The sequence below is a fragment of the Equus caballus genome, chromosome X, assembly GCF_041296265.1.
Source record: "Equus caballus isolate H_3958 breed thoroughbred chromosome X, TB-T2T, whole genome shotgun sequence".
Classification (NCBI taxonomy): domain Eukaryota; kingdom Metazoa; phylum Chordata; class Mammalia; order Perissodactyla; family Equidae; genus Equus; species Equus caballus.
The window spans coordinates 109,471,948-109,491,425 of NC_091715.1; the positions used below are offsets into that span (position 1 = coordinate 109,471,948).

At 39.9% G+C, this 19,478-nt stretch overlaps 1 protein-coding gene across 8 annotated transcripts in view; it reads right to left on the reverse strand.

Moving 5' to 3' along the window:
* DCX (doublecortin) overlaps positions 1-19,478 on the reverse strand; it is a 367,328-nt gene that overhangs the window by 160,864 nt on the left and 186,986 nt on the right. For 3 of the 8 annotated variants that reach the window (XM_070257762.1, XM_070257764.1, XM_070257761.1), the window contains one exon: positions 16,942-17,232. The exons of 2 other annotated variants lie outside the window; for them this stretch is intronic. The gene's annotated coding sequence lies outside the window, so the exon portion shown is untranslated. Of the gene's footprint in view, positions 1-43; positions 140-1,285; positions 1,370-1,809; positions 1,914-1,998; positions 2,076-2,428; positions 2,582-16,941; positions 17,233-19,478 lie in introns of those variants that run through there. 3 more of the 8 variants (XM_070257763.1, XM_070257760.1, XM_070257767.1) reach the window with 3 other exon arrangements.

The window sequence follows — 19,478 nt, forward strand, 5'->3', positions numbered from 1 at the left end:
TGAATGGAGGGGTTGGAGATGGTCAGGGAAGCCAATGCCTTACCAGCTGAGTTTTCAGTCATAAACTTTGCTAATCTGAAGGAAGTCGAGGTGTTTCCAAGGAAGCATCCAATGTCAGGTGTCCACTGTTAATTAGATCCTAGAATTTTGGGGCATAAAGACCCTTGGAGGTCTTGTAGTTCAATTCTCTCATTATACCCATGAGAAAACAAGCTCATAAAGGGGAAGTGATTTGGATAAATTTATTAAATGAGTAAGTTGCAGAAGCAGGAAGAGAAACCTGGTTTTCTAAGTCCTAATCCAGAGTTATTCTCAACATACTCTACATCAATGCCTCACAAAATTTAAAGTTCACACAAATCACTTGGGGATCTTGTTTAACTTGAGATATGTCATGGGGGCTTGAGATTCTGCATTTGTAACAAGATCTCAGGTGATGCCTTGCTGCTGGTCCTTGGGCAACACCTTGAGTAGCAAGGCTATTGGGAAAAATTAGTCGAAGAAGTCAATAAATCCTTTTTCTTGAAGTGTAAGCATCACGGCCAGTATTCTGCCATTTGTGTCTTTTACCTCATGAGTAGACTATTTTTCATTTGCCATACCCTTATAATTCCCCCTCCTTTTGACCTTTCTGTAATTTGCCTTGGTATTAGCACCAGGAGATGATGAAGTAAACATGCACAAGAGAAAAGATAAGAAGAAATGTGACAGAATGGCTAAGTCAGTTTTGCTTCTTCTTTGTGGCTTTTTGAAAAAGATTTCTTGAAGGTGGAGGTAGAAATTGGTTTCCAAACAAATTTAGGGGTTATTTCTGGATTTCCTGTCCCCTGTATTCATGGAAAATCCAGAGCACGCAGTATGAATGTATAACAGTGTTCCCAGTTTTCTCGTGTGGTTTGTGGAAACTGGTCACATTGCTTTACAGCCACACCACATATATTTAAAGGCTATAGCTATGCAATGGGGTTTCAGTCCAAATGATTCAGAAAATTGCTTCAATCCTTTACTTTGTCAGTAGAGTTCTGGCTGGTACTTACAGAAGTAGTGGATGAAGAACAGGAAAACTTATGCCTTCTATTTATGCTAGCCAGGACCTTCAACTTAAGCAAGATTATTTTCCTTCCCAATTTTAGAAAATATAAGCTCATATTGAAGCTGGTTCTATGCCTTTCCAGCTCTGTGACCCTTGTGACCTTAGATAGTTCACTTCCCTCTCTGGAGCTCAGTTCCCTCATTTGCAAAATAAAGGACTGCACTATTTCTAAAGTTCTTATATTCCAATTACCATCTCCAGGCCTGGATAGTGGTCACTTATGAACAAGCCATGAAAACATATGCTTCAAACTTGTCCTCCAGGTACTCTTATTTCCTAACGTGGAAAAGAGACACACATATTAGAAAGATTTTTCAGCCACAAAGATTGAAACAATGCCTTCTCTGGTTATCCCTTAGTTACCCAGAAAAATAAATTAACCAAATCCCTTCTCTCAGTCACCAAGAGTTCTGGTAACCTGAGGCTTCCCTCTGATAAGCTTTTCTGCTTGTGTCCTTTATGCTTGCTGGTGACAAGAAGCAGGACAATGGGTAGGTCTGGGAGAAGCTGAGGTCTGGACTCAGTGAGCTGCCGGGCAGGCTGACAATCATCTTGGTAGTTGTCAGAAATGACCTTGGGTCATATATGCAATATGAGGGATGCCAGGGAATGTTTAGCTGTTTTTTCAAAGGAGACTTGGATTTAAATTCATTTGTCACCATTTTAGAAAGAGAGCAGAAGAGAGAGAAATGTCAGGCTAAGGTTGACTCCCTTACCGTGTAACTTAGACCTTCAGGAATCCCCTTCGTGAACCAGTACTGTGCCTTCCTCGTGCATGCAGGCACTCAATGTTTTAAGAACTGACTTGAATGCCTCTGGCCTAAGAAGAAATGAAAAAGCAAAATTATGTAATAAAATATGGATTCGTTCCAATCAAACTTTGTTATTTCTCTATAGGTCCTCACCCTGGAGTTAGACATTGCCTATTTAGTTTTGTTTCTTCTTCTTCTTCCTCTTCCTCTTCTTCTTCTTCTTCTTGTATCTGGTTTGCGTGAAAAATCAGAAAGACATAAGGTGCCAAATTATTTCACTGGGATCTAATTTTATATAAAGCAGGGTTTCTTAACCTTGGCATTATTGACACTTGGGGCTGGCTAATTCTTTGTTGCAGGAGGCTGTGCTGTGCATTGTAGGACGTTTAGCAGCATCCCTGGCCTCCGCCTATTAGATTCCAGTAACACCTTCCTCCCAGTTGTGACGGCCAAAAATGTCTCTAGACATGGGCAAATGTTCGCCAGGGTGCAAATCACCCCCTCCTTGTTCTAATTCATCTGACCCCCATATACAGAACCTGCCTTTCAATTAGAGGTCATCAAAAAAGATTGCTGTGTGCACCTTGCAGCCTGCTAATGGGCTTCCTCCTCTGCCTGCAGATGTCCTTATCCATCAAGGAGCCTCTCCAAAGGTCCAGGTTACAAGGACAGAGATCTTTCATCTTAGCTTGACACTTTCATCTGCCACATCTTGCTCTCTCCTGCAAGTCCTCTGCAACAGTGACAAATAAATCACAACACAGACCTGAGGTCTGGTCTGTTCAAGAAAGCCATTGCATTTGACTTTGAGTTTTTGTTTCTGAGAGGCATTGGTGGCTCCTGTGGTTCAAATAGAGATAATAGACAAGGAAGGAAAGAAGGGAGGAAGGAGGGAAGAAAGGAAGGAACAAAGGAAGAAGGGAGGGAGGGAGGCTAAAAGAAACAAAAAAAGAGAGGGAGAGAGGGAAAAAAGACAGACAGATGGTATCTGGTCTATCCTTCCCATCTAAGGAAGTAGAAATTTGAGCCAGCTCAGGCAGAATTGGCCATGTAATGTTTTTAAATGTCCATATATGGAAATTTCACACTGCAGCGGGCCAATACTGCCAATTCTAGTCATGAATTTTCGATTCTGTTTGAGACAGTCTGTTTTCTGGGGTTATAAAAGGAGGGGCACTCCTTGATAAACTTCTTATTCCAGAGCATTGTAGGAAGGAAATGGAACTGAAAATAAGAGTTTTTAAGCAAGGCAGAGCAAACTGATTGCCCAGAAATTTAGGTTTTCAGCCTAGGTCTTCTAACCAGCAGTGTGATCTCGGGCAAGTCATTCCTGTACGGCCGTATTTCTTTCATCTGGAAAATTAGATAACGTCAGAGTGGAAAATCTCTAAGTTCTCTTCTTCTAAGACAATACACCAAATATTTGGTTCTTAAAATGTGCTGAAGAGCACCTTGGAATTTGATTTCCAAGCAACTAATGATGCCATCTTGTGGCCAAAACAAGGTGTTCTTTTTTTCTAAAGATGAATTTCTCCTTCAGATAAGGCATCAATGGCGATTTGCATTCACTTAGCACATTTTCTATCTATCTATCTATCTATCTATCTATCTATCTATCTATCTACCTACCTACCTACCTACCTACCTATCCATCTATCCATCCATCCATCCATCCATCCATCTTATTTTTATTTTTTTTTTGAAGTATAACACTATTCATAAGGGTGATAAATTTTCACAAACTAAGCACATCTAGCACCCAGATCATGAAACAGAACATCACCAGATCCCAGAAGCCCCCTTGTGCCTATTTCCAGGCACTATCCTCACCCCACAAACACAATGAATTTCACAAATGTAATGTTGCGCAAAAGGAGCCAGATGCAAAAGTTACTACCTGCCCTCCCTCCAAGGGTTGCCACTATCTTGATTACTAATAGCATAAATTAGTTTTGCTTGACTTTGTATTTTATACAAATTGAATTATGCACTGTGTACTCTTTTGCATCTGGCTCCTTTTGCTCAACACTGTGCTTGTGAAATTCATCCATATTGTCACATGTAGTTGTAGACCATTCTCATTGCTATGGAGTATTCCTCAAGATCCTTTTAAAAATTATTCTGTAATTAAATAAATTTTTTAGTATAAAAGTAATGTTACCTCAACAAAAAGTGATGTTATATGCAAGGTAGAAAAGAAAAGTAAAACAAAAGTAGTTACTCATAATCCTCCACCCAGAGGCAACCTTCATTAATATTTTGGTGTATTTCATTTAGTATTGTTTCTATACATATTTTCAACATATTTAATATGGTTGTATGTAGAATTGTATATGTAAATTTTGTTAGCATAATACTATAATGTTAGCACTTCACTGTTATTAAAAGCCTTCATGGATGTCATTTTTAATAAATAGCATTCCTTTACTGTTAGGTATTTGTGGTGTTCAGTTTTTGTTTCCTTTTGTTTTGTTTTGTATTAACAAACACAATGAACATGCTTGACCACAAAATCTTTTCTGTTCTTCAGACGGTTTTCCTTGTAATAGAATATCAGATGTAGGATTACTGAGTCCAAGCCTTTAGAAACAGGAGACAGGTCCAGTTTGTGACTAGAATGCAGTGATAGGAGACTGAAGTAAGGAACTGGCACGTTCTGAGCCCCTAGTAGTACATGTACCAGACATCGTGCTAGTTGCTTTGCTGACATTCTCTCATTCAATTCTCACAAAAAACCTAAGAGGTCCATATAATTCCGGAGAGAGAAAGCTGAAGGCTCAGAGAGGTTAAATAACTTGTCCAAAGGCACACAAGGAGTAAAGTGGCAGAGCCAAGATTTGGACCCATGTCTGTCTGGCTACAAAGCTCGTGATCTTTCAACCTTACCATACTGCCCCCCAGAGTGCAATTTCAATAATGCAACTGAAATGCACCGTTTTCTCCAATTATCTTTTCCACAGGCCTGTCATAGTTCCTAATAAACTGCACATGTTATCTGAGCAGGGGAAATTATACTTTTCTCAGCCTTTCAGTATCACAGTGGTTTTGGTATTCTAGTGGGCCTAAGAGAAAGCAATTAGGCCCCAAGAGAGTGTGAACACTGTTTCTCACCGATGTTCATACTTCTTGAATTTCCTCTACAGTGAAAATGGAAGTTTCCTTTTTAAATTTTTTCCTTTCTATTAACGCATCTGAGTTCTCTCTTCCCTGCTCTACCCCTCTGACTTTTCTTCAACTTGAATGTTGTTGAAGTCAGCTGTTACACTACTGAAGTTTTCCTGTCTCTCCTTTCTGCAAAAACTAAAGCTTCATTGCTGGATTTTTGGACGTCCTTCTTATTTATTCCTAGTTACTTTCTAGTTTTCCTATTCCTCCATCCACATGCCAATCCCGTCTCCCTTATTTTTCCCCTATCTCTTCTCCTTATTTCTCCTGCTGCTGCTACTACTACTACTACCATCACCACCACTAATAGAATCTTAGTTGATCTTCCAGGTTACTTGCAGTCACTGTGGGAAGCAGAGGGTAGAATCTTAACAGAATAAGAAGGGAAAGAAGACAAACATCTGTGCTTGGGGCCACAAGCAGCCAAGGCCTCAACTCAATGCACTTGCTGCATGTTAGGTAGGTGGCAGGCAGCTAGAGAGGAGCAAGAGCACTCTAAATGTCTACCATGAAGACAAATGCCAGCCTTTGCACTCTGGCTTAGGGCTAAGGCCTGAGGGAGATATCAGTATGTCCTGCCTTCTTCTGAATTACCCAACAAGTAGAGCCTTTCTCACAAAGCTATAATTCTCTTTCCGCCACTGGAAACCAAGCTAAAATTCCATGCAACACCCTCAACCTAATGCTGAAGTCTACGTCAAGTTTGGAGGACTGATGGACACAAGGCAGATGGACAACAAAACCTTATTAGTTTCAAAAATGGTGCAGGAATAATTAGATACCCATATGTAGAAATAAGCAATACCCTTATCTCATACCATATGCAAAAATTAACTCAAAATTGATCATTGATCTAAAGGTAGGAGCCAAAACTATAAAAGTCTTAGAAGAAAACATAGGAGTAAATCTTCATTACCTTGCGTTAGGTGAAGTTTTTGTACATATGATGACAAAGGGATAAGCGACAAAAGAAAAAGTAGAAAAATTGGACTTCATCAAAATTTAAAACTTTTGTATGCCAACGAATTACATAACCTAGATTAAAATGGATAAATTCCTAGAAACAAACAAATTACCAAAACTGACTCAAGAATAAATGGAAAATATGAACAGACTTGTATCAATTAGAAAGATTGGATCAGTAATAAAAAATATCCCTCAACAAAGAAAAGTTCAGGACCAAGTGGCTTCACTGGTGAATTCTACCAAATACCTAAGGAAGAATGAACACCAATCCTTCTCAAACTCTTCCACAAAACAGAAGAGGAGGGAATACTTCCTAACTCATTCTATGAGGACAGTTTTCCCCTGATACTAAAGCCACACAAAGGCATCACAAGAAAAGAAAATTGCAGGCCAATATTCCTTATGAATATAGATTCAAACATTCTCAACAAAATACTAGCAAACCAAATTCATTAGCATATTAAAAGGACCAGAGCAAGTAAGATCTATCCTAGGAATGCGAGGGTGATTTAGCATAGGAAAATTAATCAGCGTAATATATCACATTAACAGAATGAAGGAATAGAATCACAACATGATTTCAATTAAAGCAGAAAAAGTTATTGATGGAATCCAACCACCCTTTCATGATAAAAAACATTCAACAAAATAAGAATACAAGGGAACTTCCTTAGCATGATAATGGGCATTTATGAAAAGCCCACAGCTAATATCATAATCATGAATGACTGAAAATATTTCTCTAAGATCAGGAATAAGACAAGGATGCCTGCTTTCGCTACTGCTATTCAAAATGGTGAATATACTAGAAGTTCTAATCAGATCAATTAGGCAAGAAAAGAAATAAAGGGCATCCAAATTGTAAAGGAAAAAGTAAAACTATTTTTATTTATAAATGACATGATCATATATGTATGTAAATATGTATTTCAAAAGAAGCCATAATAAAAATACTAGAATTTATAAACATATTCGCCAAAGTTACAGGGTACAAAAACAACAAACAAGAAATCTGTTGTGTTTCTATACATTAGCAATGAAAAATCTGAAAAGGAAGTTAAGAAAACATTTCTATTTATAATATCCTCCAAAAAAATAAAATACTTGGTAATAAATGTAACCAAGGAGGTAGAAGACTTGTACATGGAAAATTACAAAATGATGCTTGAAGAAATTAGAGAAGACCTAACAAAATGGAAAGACAGCCCATGTTCATGGCTTGAGAGACTTAATATTGAAAAGATGGCAATACCACCCAAAGTAATCTACAGATTCAATGCAATCTTTACCATAATTCCACTAGCCTTCTTTGTAGAGACAGAAAAGCAAATCCTTAAATTAATATGGAATTGCTAAGGGCCCTGAATAGCTAACATAATCTTGAAAAGAAAGAAGTTGGAGGACTCACACTTCCTGATTTATTCAGCCACTTAGAGGAATTAAGTACTGATAAACACTACAATATGGTAGAACGTCAAAAACATTCTAGTATGTGGAAGAAGTCAGACATAAAAGGTCACGTATTGCATGATTCCATTTATACGAAATATTCAAAATAGGTAAATCCATAGAGACAGAACATAGATTGGTGGTTTCCAGGGACTACAGAGAAAGAGGAATGGGAACAACTGTTTAACGGGTATAGGGCTTCCTTTTCAGACGATAAAGATGTTTCCGAAGTGGATAGAGGTGGTGGTTGTACAACATTTTAAGTGCACTGTGTGTTACTGAATTGTTCACTTTAAAGTGGCTAATTTTATGTTATGTGACTTTCACCTCAATAAAAAAATTTACAACTTTCGTGCTTCAAAAGATACCATCAAAAAAATGAAGACAACCCACAATACTGGAGAAAACATTTGCAAATCATATATCTGATAAGGGACTTGTATCCAGAATAATTAACTTTCACAACTCAAGAATTTAAAGACAAATAACCCAATTAAAAATCCAATAGGCAAAGGATTTGAAAAGATATTTTTCCAAAGATATGGCAACGACCAACAAGGACATGAAAAGATGTTCAACATCACTAGTTACTAGAAAAATGCAAATCAAAACTACAGTGAGATACCACTTTACACCACTAGGATGGCTATAATTTTTTTTAAATGGAAAATAAAAAGAGTTGGCAAGAATGTGGAGAAATTTGAACACTCATACATTGCTGGTAGAAGTGTAAAATGGTGCAGCCTCTTCAGAAAACAGTTTGGCAGTTCCTCAAAAAGCTAAACATAGAATTACCATATGATCCAACAATTTCACTCCTGGGAATATACGCAAGAGAAATGAAAATATATGTTTCCAAAAAACAGGTGTACATGAATGTTCATAGCAGTATTCTTCATGATAGCCAAAAAGTGAAAACAACCCAAATGTTTATTAACTGATAAGTGGATAAACAAAATGTGGTATATCCATAAACGTAATATTATTCACCTTTTAAGGGACAGTTCAAATCTGTAAAACCTCTTTGGATTCTTCCCCACTCTGACTCCAAGGATCATTGAACACTCCTTCCTCTATGCACCTGCAGTACCCAATACAGGTATCTACAATGCTTTGCTATACTCCCTTATGAAAAGTGAACCCATCTACCACCACAAAGTTTGTTGTCTACATCACGTGACTTTATTATTCTATTGTCTTCATCAACATTACTATTCCAGAAAATTCTTGCCTAGAAAGATAAAAGTTACAAATAACCTTTAGTACACATTCCAGGAACTTACTGAGAGAACCATCAACTCCCCAACAGAATACATCAACCAATATTTCACACCCAAAGAGTCTTAGAACCCTCTCCTCAAATGCTCACCTGCTGGGTCTACCAATCTTAAACTGTTGTTTCATGATCCTTACCCAATCATAACTAAGTCCCCCTTCCCGTCGAAAGACCCGCCTTAAATAAGACTTCAAAACCTCATATATATCCTGATTTCACCCTCATCACTTATAAATGCTACTAAGGCTCTGTTGAGCTAGTGCTCCCCCTTACTATGGAGAGTATAAACTCAGCTTCGTCTCATCAACAAGTTGTTTTGGCGTATTTTGGAGGAACCAGAATTCCTCATTTGTTTACATATTTGTCTCTCTCTGCTAGATATTGAATCCTTGAGAGCGTGGACTATGTCTGCTTCTCTTTTAATTCTCCATATCTAGCACACCGCCTGAAATGTTGTAAGGATTTAAGAAAAATTTTGTTGAATGAATGAATGAAGGGCAAGTGAACCTGGAGGTTGCAAAAACACTTAGGAGGCTGTTGAAATAACACAGGCTAAAAAAGATGAAGGCTTAAATGAGGGGAATCCAAATGGAGAAGAGAGTGAAACAGATTTAGAAGGTAGAATTAAGGAGACCACATAACATATTTTATGCAGTGGATAAAGGAGAGGACAGAATTAATACTGACTTTGAGGTTTCTGTCTTGGGCGACTGGGTAGATGCCACCAATAACTCTTTTAATGTTGATTTTGAATTTCGGAGGAAGAGCAAGGTAATAAAGTTTATTTGGACATTTAAGTCAAACTCAATAGTATTTTTTTTTTTACTTCTATATTGCCATTCTGACTAGAGGGCCCTGAACTTAGAGTCTAGAAGTCTGGGTTATGGTCCTGGTTTGACTGATTTTAGGCACTTCCCTATTATGTCTGTGCTTTGCTCTCATCTTCAAAATGAGACTAAGTGATTTCCAGGTATTTCCACTCTAACTGTCTTGGATAGAATGATGATACGGATCAAGTCTCTTGTATGGTCTGAAGTAAAGATATACAAGAGAACAGCAGAGGGCATCATTATATAAAAGGTAAACAATAAAAAAAAGCAGTCTGAAGAATGGATAAGCTGTAATAGATCTTTAAAAACAATCTTATACTTGTATAATATTTTGTAAAATTAATAAGATAAATTTGCACATGGGTTTTTAAATATATGATTTGTCCTCACCATAATCATGTGATCTGCACAGGGAATAGATTATCCTATTTTATGGATGAGGAAAAAAGCTCTGAGAGGCTAGCAAGTTTTTCAGGCCCAAAAGGTAGTAAAAAGTAAGGATAAGACTAAAGCCAGATCTTTCAACTCATCTGTTCCAATTTACTGGCTTGAAAGTTGACTCAAAGGCAATAAAGAAGCTTGGACCATAAAGAGGCTTTGAATGGTTTAGTTAAAACTAAAGATGTCAATGTCCTCTTTTTCTGTATGGTGAAGAATCTGTATGCTATATACAGATGTACAAAAGATATGGCTTCCTGGGGCCAGCCTGGTGGCATAGTGGTTAAGTTCAAGCGCTCTGCTTCAGCAGCCTGGGCTTTGCAGGTTTGGATCCCAAATGCGGACCTATACACTGCTCATCAAACCATGTTGTGGTGGCATCCTATATACAAAACAGAGGAAGACTGGCACAGATGTTAGCTCAGGGCCAATCTTCCTCACACACACAATATATATATATATATTTTTTTTTCCTTATTTACTGTAACTGGTCTAATCTTGTTCAGAAGCTCCCACACAAGTGGGATACAGGTAGTACAGGGGAAAGTTTACAGATTCTCTTAGAAATTGAAGTATGGATAGCCAGTTCTCAGTGCCATCCCTCTCTACTTGCTTCTGCTGGTCTTTGCTGCGAGATAGCTGGTCTGATCTTGTTTCTAGACTGGCATATATACTGCATGCAAGTGGTTCCATTTGCCCTTTAGACATGAAATAGCATCCACTGCTGCTGCCTGCTAATTACACCATTGCCTCTAGACATTGAGGTCCCCACTCTCAGTGGCTTTGTCCAACTTCCAGGCCTCTGTTGACCCTGTGATTCTAGGAGTATCTCCATGACCCTTCACTGGGGTACATCATAGGTGGATCAGTTTGGATCTTTCAAGAAGCAGATGCCAAGGTGTATAAGACATTTATTAGAGGAAATGCCTGTGAAGGATAAAGGGGAGGGAGGAGGAGTAAGCAGAGAGAGTCTTCAGACTCCAATGCAGGTCTGACCTCTGTGGAAGGAGAGAGGGAAAGGAGGCTTGGGTAGAAAGACTCTCAGATGGTAGCACAGTTCTAAGAAAGTTTTGGCCAGGTCAATGGGGACTCTCCAAGGCAAAGTTTACTCATTAGAGGAGTCCTGCATTCCTCAGGAATGGGACAGCTCTCGTACACCCATCATGCTCAATCATCGGCTAGGAGAAGCCTGGGAGGAGTGTGGCTTTGGTGCCAATGCGGTGTTGTATCCAGAGTGATATAAGCTGGGGCTTTCAATTATGCTTCCTGCAAGAGGTTCTCTTAAAGATCTGAGAAGAGCATTTGCACAGTTGCCACTATAAGGGAAACAAACAAAAGCACACAGACAACTAAATGTAGGACATAATGTCAGGTAGTGATAAGTGCCGGAAAAAAAATATAAATCAGAGTAAGGCCATCAAAAGTGACTTCTGCTTGGAGGGGGCAGGGGAGCTCCTATTTTAGGTAGCACGGTCACAGAATGCCTTTCTGAGAAGGTGACATTTTGGCAGAAGCCTAATTAAGGAAGGAAGTAAACCGTATGACACTTTGAGAAAATCATTCCCAGTGGAGGGAATAGTAGTGAAAAGGCCCTGAGGCAGGAATGAGTTCAGTGGTTTGGAGGAACAGAAAGAAAACCAATACGTCTAGAGCAGAGTAAGCAAAGAAGGAAGTGGTGGGAGATATAGTCAGACATAAACAGCGGTCTCGTAGGCCATGGTAAGCAGTTTGGATTCTATTCTGTGGTGGGAAGTCATTAAAGTTTTTCGGTAGGGGAGTGATATGATCTATGTTTTTTTTTTTTTAAAGATTTTATTTTTTTCCTTTTTCTCCCCAAAGCCCCCCGGTACATAGTTGTATATTCTTTGTTGTGGGTCTTTCTAGTTGTGGCATGTGGGACGCTGCCTCAGCGTGGTTTGATGAGCAGTGCCATGTCCGCGCCCAGGATTCGAACCAACGAAACACTGGGCCGCCTGCAGCGGAGCGCGCGAACTTAACCACTTGGCCATGGGGCCAGCCCCTGATCTATGTTTTTTAATCAGCACTCTGCTTTGTAGAGAATTGACTGAGGGTCATCTGAGTGGATGTCCAGTTGGCCAGGGAGTTAGGGAAGCCAGTTAGGAGGCTATTACAGTAGACCTGGCAAGAAGAGATGACTTGACTAAGATGGGAGTGGTGGAAATGAAAGGAGGCAGTTAGGTTTGTGATATGTTTTAAAGATGAAGCTGTCAGAACTTGCCAACGGATCCAATGAGGAGTAAGAGGTAAACCAATGATGATTCCCAGGTTTAGGGCTTAAAAACAGTTGGCGAGATCAGTAAGAAAGGGGGTAGGGTTTTTTGAGTGGTGAGGTGGAAATCAAAGGTCTGTGCTATACCTCTGTGAATATATTTACAAACATTGAATTATATACTTTAAATGAGTGAATTGTATGGTATGTGAATTATACTTGAATAAAGCTGTTACCAAAAAAAAGTCTGTGTTAGGCCTGTTAGATGCCTCTTAGTCATCCAGGGAACAGTCAGATACATGAATCTAAAGTTCAGGGGAAATGTTGGAGCTGGAGATATAAATTGGAGTCATCAGCATGTTGATGTCATTTGTTTTCTTATCTAATGCTGTGTTTAAAGACATCCCAAAACTTAGTAGCTTAAAACAACAGTGAATTATTATTTCTCGTGATTCTGTGGGTTTCTCATGACTCATGTGGCTGCAATTATCTGGGATCTCAGGGGCTGCTGGCACATCCATGTCTGAGTCGTTGGTGCTGACTGTTATCTGAGGCTCCTTAATTCTCCTCCGTGCGGCCTCTCTCTTGCCGCATGGTCACTTATCATTTACTCATGTAGCACAAACTTCATTCATGGAAGTTGGCTTCCAAGAAAGCAAAAGCAGAAGCTGCTAGGCCTCTTAAGGACTGGGCCAGAATTTTCACGTTCCAATTTCATCCACTCTGTGGGTCAAAACAAGTTACAAGGCCAGCCTAGATTCAAGGAGGAGGAGAAATAGACTCCACCTCCTCATAGGAGAGACAATGTGCACATGCAATGATGGGAGGAATTGTTGACCATCTTTGCAGATGATTCACCACAATATTTAAAGTCATGAGATTGGAATAGATGACTAAGAGAGTAAGTATAGATAGACATAGGTCTGAGGATTAAGGTCTTGGACTCTCCAATGATGAAGAGTAACCTGCAAAGGAGACTGAGAAATAGTGATCTCTGAGGTGTAGGAAAACTAGGAGATAGACCTAGGTTCAAATTCTGGTGTTACCTTGAATACCTACTAGACTCTGGGTAAGTTTCTTAACCTTGCTAAGCCTTAATGTTCTCATCCATAAAATAAAGATAATAATAGTATCTACTTTTCTATTCCTTTTATTATCACAAGGCAGAGAAAGAATAAATAAATAAATGAAAAAAATAAAACTGTTCTTTGGATCAAACACAAGGAAGCCATTGGCGATTTTGGAAAGTGGCATAATGGGAGCAGAAGGGAAAATAGCTGAGGGATGAATTGGAGCTTCTTTCAGGAAGCTTATCTGTAAAGAAAAGAAAACGTAGGGGCTACAGTGGAACAAAGTGTCAACTTTGATTGAAGGCTTTTTTTTCTGGGAAAGATTTTCCCTAGCTAAAATCAGTTGCCAATCTTCCTCTCTCTCTCTTTTGTTTCCCTCCCCAAAGCCCCAGTCCATAGTTGTATATTCTAGTTGCAGGTTCTTCTAGTTCTCCTATGTGAGCCACTGCCGCAGCATGGCTACTGACAGATGAGTGATGTGGTTCCACACCCAGGAGCCAAACTGGGCCACCAAAGTGGAGCACACCAAACTTTAACCACTAGGCCATGGGGGCTGGCTCTGATTGAAGTTTTTTTAAAAAAATAGTAGAAAAGAAGAAAATCTTGCCATTTGTGATGACATAAACCTTGAAGGCATTATGCTAAGTGAAATGTCAGACAAAGACAAATACTGTATGATCTCACCCATATGTGGAATCTAAGAAAAGAAGCTCATAGATATAGAGAACAGCTTGGTGGTTGCCAGAGGTGCTGAGTGGAAGAGTGTGCAAAATGGGAGAAGGTGGTCAAAAGGTACAAACTTCCAGTTAAAAAGTAAATAAGCCCTGGGGATGTAATGTACAGCATGGTGAATATAGTTAATAATACTGTATTGCGTATTCAAAAGTTGCTAAGACAGTAGGTCTTAAAAGTTCTCGTCACAGGGGGCTGGCCCCGTGGCCGAGTGGTTAAGTTCGCGTGCTCCACTGCAGGCGGCCCAGTGTTTCCTTAGTTCGAATCCTGGGCGCGGACATGGCACTGCTCATCAGACCACGCTGAGGCAGCATCCCACATGCCACAACTAGAAGGACCCACAACGAAGAAGACACAACTATGTACCGGAGGGCTTTGGGGAGAAAAAGGAAAAAATAAAAAAAATAAAAAAAGTTCTCATCACAGGAAAATAAAATTTGTAACTATATGTGGTGACGGATGTTACCTAGACATTGTGGTGATCATTTTGTAATATATGCAAATATCGAATCATTATGTTGTACATATGAAACTAACATAATGTTATATGTCAATTATACCTCAACTTAAAAAAAGATAGTAGATATTTGAATACGTTTAAAAGGCTGATGAGAAAGAGCTAGTGGAGAGGCAGTGGCTGAAAATACAAGAGACAGAAGGGATAAGAGATGGGACATGGTCCTCAGAGTATAAAACGGATGGGATGATTAAGTTTGGGCAGGAGGCAGGACTCCTCTTCTGCCAAATCAGGATGCAAAGAGATAAAGGAGGAGTGCTGATACAGATAAACTTGTAAGCAGTATCTGTTTTCTTAGTGACTCAGAAAGGAGATGGTCTGTGATGAAGAGAGGCTGGCGGTGAGCAGAGACTAACAAAGACTCAAAGGTTGAAAGGGCGTGGAGAACGAAAGAGACTGATGAGGAGGTGGGACAGATCAAAAGGTGATTCCATGTTGAAGATTCAGGTGAATTTGTAAATCATGTGGCACCAATGAGCATGCTGGTGTGGTTGTCTCTAGCAGAGGTCTACAGTCCTGGGGAAAAAGCAGAGATTACGAATATGGTGGCATGATCCAGGGTTGGGTTTTACAGGGCAGACACCCTGCTAATTTTAATGCTGCCTTTTGGAAAGACTGACAATGAAGTTAGTTAGGAGGTCTGTGCTGAGCTTAAATTTTTATTCTTCATAACAACCAGTGACCTAGAAATGTCCAGGAACTGAGGAAGAGGAAACTGAAAATTTCTGAGCACCTACCATTTACCAGGGCTACAGGATACATATGTGCATTTTCTCATTTAAACCTCACAACCACCATGAAAGGTAAATAGAATTATCCATCTTTTGGGGCCGGCCCCGTGGCTGAGTGGTTACGTTCACGTGCTCCACTGTGGCAGGCCAGGATTTCGCTGGTTTGGATCCTAGGTGCAGACATGGCACCGCTCATCAAGCCACGCTGAGGTGGCATCCCACATGCCACAACTAGAAGGACCCACAACTAAGGATATACAGCTATGTACCGGGGGGCTTTGGGGAGAAAAAGGAAAAAGTGGAATCTTTAAAAAATAAAGAATTACGCTTCTTTTACACATAAAAATCATCAAGGCTCAGGGTGGCTAAGGAACTTGCCTGAGCCTGGTTTTCTTATTGTGCTTCTTTGGGAATGCAAAGGCAGACTGAATATTGATGGGGCAAAGCGCGCTTTGGGGTGTGATTAGCTTTATGACATTATTTTGAGACTCCACACATACTGTGTGTTTGGTGTTCCTCCGGGAAATAACAGAGAGGAGGCCAATCAGCAAGCCTCTCTCTGGCTGGGTGAGGGAAATGTGCTTATTTATAATTTCTTCTTTTAAGATACCAGTATTGCTGCTTGGAGACTCTATCTAGCCTTGCTCTCTTTTTCATTATATTTTCTTGCAGGAGATGATCTCTTCCTTCTGCCAGTCCTAGCCCAGAACCTGTCTTTTTAAACCTTATTCAATGGCTCCTCCAGTTCTCTTTATGGAATGGTCTCTCTTAAATTTCCCTTTGACTAGGGTCAGGATGTCACTCCTTATTATTATATCTTTATATCTGATTAATGATGTCACTGGTTCCTTTCCTTGCCAGCTTCCTGACTTAATTACAAAAGGTATCTCTCACATTTTAGAGATAGAGAAACCAAGACACAGTGTTAGCCATGACCAGGTCTCAGTTGTGCATGATCAAGCAACTGAAAAATCCTGAGTTAACTTCCTGCTGGAGCAGCCCTTCCATCTAAGTGCAGGAGTGAGAGTCAAGATAGGTTACCAGCTGTATTGGCCCGCAGTAATCAATTAGAATGAATAGGAATAGGGTCCTCAAAGCCCCTTGTTGAGCCAGGCCTCAACCCTTTAGTTGCTGGATCATGGAGAGTATAGTGCAGGGCAGGAGGGGATGGGCCAGCCAGGGGGATGAGTGGGGGTCTTAGAGGAGTAGCTACTTACCCATCAGTATGAAAAGATTTCACAACTGGAAGAATCTCATTGGAACAGACCTGCCTTAGTGGCTATAAATACTATCTAGGTGTGTTTATGGTCATAAATGCTGCCTGGGGGTGTTTATGGTCAGAAGGCACGCAGGTTAATACTTTTCTCCCAAAAACTCAAAGGCATGAATTAATTTTAGACTGTTCCTTGTTCCATTATATCTATTCTCCCCTTCTTCCAAAGTAAAAGGATTATTAATTTAAAACTATGGACCAAGAACAGTTGAGTGGATACCAGGGGAAAGGTGGGGTGGGGGGTGGGCACAAAGGGTGAAGTGGTGCACCTACAACATGACTGACAAACATTAATGTACAATTGAAATTTCACAAGATTGTAACCTATCAATAACTCAATAAAAAAAATAAATAAATAAATAAGGATTATTAGTTGGCCATATGGCCACTAAGCTTAAGAGTACATTCCTCAGGCTTACCTTCAGCCAGTTGTGGTCATGTGATTAAGCTGTTGACAACGGGATGTGGCTAGAAGAGACCTGAAGAACCTCCTCTTCAAACTCTTAAAGGCAGACGGCATCTCCTCCTTCTCCTACTTCCTTCTTCCTGCTATTTGGTTCTTAGGCATTGTGGAGAGCCATTTTAAGCCACGTGGAAAAGCGACATACCCTAGGATTGGTTGAGCCACAGGATAGGAGTCTGGATCCCCGGACAACCTCACGCAGCAGAGTTGTCATGTAGCCATGCAGCCCGGACTGCCTACCTCCAGACTGCAATGTGAGAAAGAAATAAACTTCTATTTGTTTAAGCCATTGTCAGTTTGGGTTTCTGTTACAAACACTCAAAACGATATCCAAAATAGGAGTTTTTATGGGTTTCTTTCTTTGGTATTCTTTTGATTCACCTGAGCCACATATACGTATATATATTCCTTTCTAACTACCAAATTGAGGAAAAGTGATGCTTGAAAGGCACAGGTGGTGAGATCTGATATTGAGTTAAGGTCCCTTGTACCCTCCTATTGAGTGATGATAAGAAGACCAATTCCTTTTCCCCTCAATGTCATTTCTAAGGTGTACATTAGGCACTCGTAGAGGTCATGTTGATCATTTAGATGACCACATGTACCTCTTTTGGATTAAGAAACTGATATTAATGTACCAGTCTGGAAGTAGAAAGTAACAGACTTCAACCTTACTTTATAGTCTGTAGTTCAAGCAGGGATAGATTCATATTCCCCTTGAACGTTAATATTCCCATGAGAAGAATGTAATACAACACAACATGTGGAGAAGTGGGAAAGGAAGGGGCCACCTGTTCAGCCAGCAGGTTGAGTTAGCCCTGGGGGTCATTGGGATGAGAGATAACACAATTGGAATGGAATGTGTTTGACCAAATTGGTCAGTAGGATTAGTGATTCTCTACATTAAACAGTAACCTGAAGCCTGTTAAACTTAATACTCACTTTGCTGCAGAGAAGCTGCTTGCTCCCTAAAATAATTTATCTTAAGTCACAATTAGCAGAACTAAAAAAAAACCAATGCGATGGTAAAACACCATAGAGCAAGATTTGGGTTCTCTGGTTGTAGAATTTCAACTACAATTCCAGAGCTGTTTACCAAGAGTTTATTGTAGAGTTCCAGTCAGGAATTATGATTTTGTCAGGGAAGTCTAGAGACTCATAGGGCAAGAACTTGGCTCCCAAGTAGCTACAACACTTTCCAATTCCCTTATTCCTTTCCAATTCCTTAACATTTACTGAGCATGTGTATACATGTGATCTCATATAATGCTCACAACAACCCTGCGAGGTGAATACTATTATCTCCATCTCACAGATAATGAAATTGTAGCTGGGAGTGGCTAAACAACCTCAAAATTACCTCCAGCTAGTATTGAGAGAGAGCTAAGACTTGAACCCAAGCTTGTCTTCCTCCAAAGCGCAAGGTGAAAGTTAAGTTCTGCACCTGAAGTTAGTTTGTGAAGAACATGACATGAGGCAGATCCACCTGCACAGGCTGCTTCATCTCCTGAGCCCTGAAGCTTGGAGTCAAAAAATTCATTGGAAATCTGTTTTCACAGAAATACCCAGTTTCTTATGATCCTTGAATTCTGAGTGGCAGTTGTCAAGGACAATATTTTAGCTCTAGTGGGGCTGCTGACCTACTATGAAAAGTCCAAAAATCTAGCAGCTTGGGGAGATTGCAGAGAAGCCAAGTGTCTGAAGAATCCACAACTTAGATCATTAGCTAGCCTAGAAAGAAAAATGATCGTGTCTCCAGTTGTTTGGAGCTCGTCATGGGGAAACAGATACCTGATAAATGGAAAATTTTATTCCAGGAAAGAGCTTTACTTCCAGGCACAGGATTTGCTTATACGTTTTCCATAAAGTGTTCTTCTCCCTTCAAAGTAATCTGCAGGGTCTTTAACAATCTTTTCAGCACTGCTCTGTAATTCTCTACACTCTCATCTGAGAGTAAAGACAGGAAACGCAGTTTTAACATGAACTCTAGACATCAGGAGAGGAAGAGAAACAAGCCTGTCTGTTTTGGCTTTTTGGTTGGTTTGTTTTAAGGCAAGAATTTCTGCCCATCTAAGGTGGAATCAAGACCTACACATTGTATGCTTCATTAGTGATTTGGGAACTTTGGGTCCAAGGTAAGTGGACTAGGCTTTTTTCCTCTGGGACATGATGAGAAAGATCTGTTGTTTGGGTACTTAGCTCAGCCTAGTGATTTAACAACAAATAACAAGGAAGGAAAAGGTCCCTGAGGGAGGCAAAATAGAGTTTGCAAGAGTCTAAGTTTATAAGACAAGCCTCTGGGGCAACAATCAAGTCCTATACATATTCACCCTCAAATACACATGCTAAGCCAAAGTCTGGTGAGGAATACACAGCCCCTACAGGTCAGTACCACAGTCGTTAAACCAGGGAGGGAATTATAAACACCAATAATCAAACTAAACCAAAAAATGTCATTCATTCATTAATCAAACATTTGAGTGTGATTTCAGT